The following is a 5,282-nucleotide window of genomic DNA, read 5'->3' as shown; positions in this document are numbered from 1 at the left end:
TTCGTTTACGGAAGACCATACAGCCTTAAAAACAATTGTTCTGTATTGACAAACAGTTGTTACCCAACTCCCTTTTCCAAAATTACGTCCAAGTCTGCCGCTGATGATGCTCTTACTTGCGCTTGACTTAGTTAAAAGTGTGTGGACTTGCATCTACTACACTCTATTGTCCAGAAACACTTGGTCCTGATGGCAAGACAGGGTCGAGACGACAAGGTGTGATACTAGATGCAGATGTTGTCTCAAAAACATACGTTAGAACTAAATGAATTTCTTTTTACTTGTAAAGTCTACCGTAGTTTCTTTAAAAGTAATGTTAAATTTTGGATTGTTTTAATTTCGCCACGCGATAACTATAGATTGCGATAAAAGATCGACTTATTTGAAAATCATGTACTTATGTTATAATATTTTTGCATATTCCTACAGCAAATCATCTTAAATCTTATTTAGAGAAAAAATTTCAAAATTGGTTGATTTAAAAACTTTGTTAAAATATTTAAGTGTGTTAACGATCACGACAAAAATCGCGGTGAATGGTGTTGTTTTTTAAATGTTCAGATTTAAAATTCTATAAAAAAAAATAATTTAAAAAAGTTTTATATTAATCTGCTTTCCATAAAATTCAAACTGTTATCTTTCTCGAAAAAAGTTGCTCAAGAATGATAGATTTTAATAGATTTTAATAGATTTTAATAGATTTTTACTCGTTTAAAAAAACAACAACAATTTGTTTATTTTTCCATTTTTTGGCCATGCCTAATTTACATATTGTATATTATATTTTATTTTATAGGAATCATTTAAGATGAGGCTTCATTGTGTATTCATTCTTTTTGCGGACTTTTATTCTCATCACCATAGTTGCTGTTGCTTCACTACGTTTCGGTCAACTCATCCTTCTTCAGGTCGTTAACAGCGACGGGATAGGAATGTTGAGTTTTGTAACTGTATTTTCCGTACTTAATACCTTCCATAGTTTTTGTTTTCTCACCACGTTTTGGCCAACAAATTCTCTGGCTTGCTTGGATATAAGATTAAAACAGTTATCTTCAGACAATGCTCACATGGAACCGTAGAAACTGAACACCTCTATCCACTTCGCTATGAGCCCCGAAGGCCGATCAAGGTTGGATTTTATGGTCATATAAATCCAAGTTTGCGTACTTACCTGGTCTTCCATTGTCTGGTCCGTACCGAATATATTATTTTATCGGATATATTATATATTATATATTAAATGTATTATTTTATTGGATATATTATATATTATATATTAAATATATCATTTTATCGGATATATTATATATTATATATTAAATGTATTATTTTATTGGATATATTATATACTAGCGGGGGTACCCGGCGTTGCCCGAGTGTTTGTTTCCGGGACGGGGGGGGAGTTTTAAAAAATGTTATGGTAGGTAAGTAGGAAGGATCAAACCCGGAGTCATGAGTAAAAGTAGGAAAATAAAGTGTGTAAAAAAAAACAAAAAAAAACATCTGCAACGTTAACAGTTCGGCCACAAAGAAAAGTCCATTCCAGTTGTTTAGGGAAAAAAAACGACTACGGTAGGTCGGCGCGAACGTGAAAATATAATGTGAATTGTCCAGCACGCTAACCACTACGCCACAGAGCACTGCAGCTTAGTTTAGTGATTTTAAATAACTTCACATGAAAGAACTACGAAGCCAAACCGGTGTTCTCTTCTCAACTGTTCCTTGTGAACGATCCCCAAACGGTGTTAAGTGGTGGCAGGGGGAGGAGGAATTTATTAGAGAGAAAATATTTTACCACTTCCATTGATCTTAACCGATTTTGGCCGTGACTTCTCAGCAGAAAAAGTATAGAAATCTAAGATTATCGAGGAATTTGAGAAATAATAAGCCTATAACACACCTCAGATATTGTTCTGCCGTTCGTGCATATTATATTTGCATGAAATATCTTGATTTTTACTCCTATTAAAGTCAAAATCCGACGGGAATAAATGAGTTCATTTTATTTATATAGAGAAGAAGATTATATATTAAATGTATTATTTTATTGGATATATTATATATTATATATTAAATATATTATTTTATCGGATATATTATATATTATATATTAAATGTATTATTTTATTGGATATATTATATATTATATATTAAATATATTATTTTATTGGATATATTATATATTATGTATTAAGTATATTATTTTATTGGATATATTATATATTATATATTAAGTGTATTATTTTATTGGATATATTATATATTATATATTAAATATATTATTTTATTGGATATATTATATATTATATATTAAATATATTATTTTATTGGATATATTATATATTATATATTAAATGTATTATTTTATTGGATATATTATATATTAAATATATTATTTTATTGGATATATTATATATTATATATTAAATGTATTATTTTATTGGATATATTATATATTATATATTAAATATATTATTTTATCGGATATATTATATATTATATATTAAATGTATAATTTTATTGGATATATTATATATTAAATATATTATTTTATCGGATATATTATATATTATATATTAAATGTATTATTTTATTGGATATATTATATATTATATATTATATATTATATAATATATATATTATTTTATCGGATATATTATATATTAAATATATTATTTTATTGGATATATTATATATTATATATATTATTTTATTGGATATATTATATATTAAATATATTATTTTATTGGATATATTATATATCATATATTAAATATATTATTTTATTGGATATATTATATATTATATATTGAATGTATTATTCTATTGGATATATTATATATTATATATTAAATATATTATTTTATTGGATATATTATATATTATATATTAAATATATTATTTTATTGGATATATTATATATTATATATTAAATATATTATTTTATTGGATATATTATATATTATATATTAAATATATTATTTTCTTGGATATATTATATATTATATATTATATATATTATTTTATTGGATATATTATATATTATATATTAAATATATTATTTTATTGGATATATTATATATCATATATTAAATATATTATTTTATTGGATATATTATATATTATATATTAAATATATTATTTTATTGGATATATTATATATTATATATTAAATATATTATTTTATTGGATATATTATATATTATATATTAAATATATTATTTTATTGGATATATTATATATTATATATTAAATATATTATTTTATTGGATATATTATATATCATATATTAAATATATTATTTTATTGGATATATTATATATTATATATTAAATATATTATTTTATTGGATATATTATATATTATATATTAAATATATTATTTTATTGGATATATTATATATTATATATTAAATATATTATTTTATGGGATATATTATATATTATATATTAAATATATTATTTTATTGGATGTATGGCCCCCCCTCGCCAAACTTTCACGAAAATCACTCGTCTATCTGAAACCACTACAAATAATTTCCCCCACTCTTTATCTGTGCCTAATCCTAAACGCAGATTCCATGACAAAACTTCTTTCTTAGAACTGCACGCCTGTGGAACTCTCTTCTGTTTCCCTGCTTTTCAGTCCAATGTAAACAAGTTCTTGATAAGTCGTCCTTTTAAGTAATCCAATTTGCCAAATTTCCACTATCAAGGATTTTTTTTTGCATTGAGGTCACCACTTATCAAGGCCCGGAAGCCACTCGGGGATAAGGATTATTGCGTGTACAGTATTCAATGAGATAGTATCGTAGTAATCATTAGTATTGGATATTTGATAGGGTGTCTTACTATTATCATGATATTGTCCTATTGACTACTGTACACTTATTAGCCCTTATCCTCGAGTGGCCTTCGGGCCTTGATATGTGGTTACTCTTTTGTAGGAAAAATAATAAGATGAGGATAACAGACCGCAAAAGAATGACTGCACAAATATTTAGAGGATAGGACAATATCAAAATTAATGGCAATAGTTATCCATGCATAATTGAGTTTTCTTTCGTTTTGAGTTATACGATGGGATCGGGTTCTGGAATAAAGCATTATTAACGGAAATTTAAATCTTTAACGGTTAGCTACCATCTAAGCAATCACCTGCAGATGTATCATCATCATTTTCGTCTCAACAGAAGAAAGTCACCGTCGTCTATCCGCGTTTCTGCTACGTGCTTCTCGATCAAGTTGAGATGATGCCTACCGTACTTTGGTTTAAAGTTGGCTTGAACAAACATCCAGGTAGTATATAGGTGCAATATCTTCAAACACATGGCTTACTGTGCTTCACTATTTTTTGTCAATAAACTTGATTGATTTATGATTTGATAGAACCAACAAGAGTACAATATTGGAATGGAAACCTTCGTTCAATCTCGAAAAACAATGGATACCCCCTGTATGAGGCAAAGGTTGCACAATCCCAAATCACACCTCCCCTGAATCAAGTGGCAAGGAGAAGTTCACACGACTGGAAATAATAACGAGATAAGCGAGCACACATAGCACCTGGAATTCCCAAATGGTCACCCACTTTAGTACTTATCAGGCTCAACGTTGCTTAACTTCTGTTATCTAACGGGAACCGGTGTGTCAACGTAATTATGACGTATGTAGTAATATATAGTCAAATATTAAGAAAATTTTAAAGGATCAACACGATTAAAGTGTTATCTGTTTGTCTGCGTATGACCTTATGTCTGGGAAACAGTGTGTATAAGCTGTCGTTATATTTATTCATCTATAAATGTATGTTGTGTTGCTTGCTGAGATGCCTGTAGCCAAGCGGCCAAGTCTAGGATTATTTGGCTCACAAGAAGTTTGTATAACAGTTGATAACACCGTGATGTGACTGACATGGGTTCGTGTGGCAAGTCGGATGTCTCACTGCTAGGTGTGCTTGGGTTATTGTTTATATAATGAATGTAATACAGGTGCTTGGGTTATTGTTTATATAGTATACAGGTGTTAGGCTTCCAGGTGCTAGAACAGAATTCTACAGCTAAACGTGGTATATGACAAGATTGAGAGAGTAGTAACTCTAAATGAAGTCAGTATCACAAATGGTACCGGCTTAGGCATAGAAGAGAGGGAAAAGAGAACTAAATACCAAAGTCTAGTGCAAGACATGAAAACAAAATGGAACATTTGGATGATTTCAATCATAAAAGTCACTGGACTCATGAAAAAAAAACTGTAAATCTTATCTGGCGAATATACTTAGTG

The 5,282-nt window shown here is 27.7% G+C and overlaps 1 pseudogene; it reads right to left on the bottom strand.

The window, feature by feature from the left end:
- Nucleotides 1-4,553: 4,553 nt before the first annotated feature.
- On the bottom strand, nt 4,554-4,671 carry LOC145286608 (5S ribosomal RNA; annotated as a pseudogene).
- Nucleotides 4,672-5,282: the final 611 nt, after the last annotated feature.

Source organism: Euprymna scolopes, chromosome 10 (genome assembly GCF_053919585.1).
Source record: "Euprymna scolopes isolate OS-2025 chromosome 10, ASM5391958v1, whole genome shotgun sequence".
Taxonomy (NCBI): Eukaryota; Metazoa; Mollusca; class Cephalopoda; order Sepiida; family Sepiolidae; genus Euprymna; species Euprymna scolopes.
The sequence above is the reverse complement of the archived record's forward strand: the minus strand, read 5'-3'. Positions and strand labels throughout refer to the sequence as shown.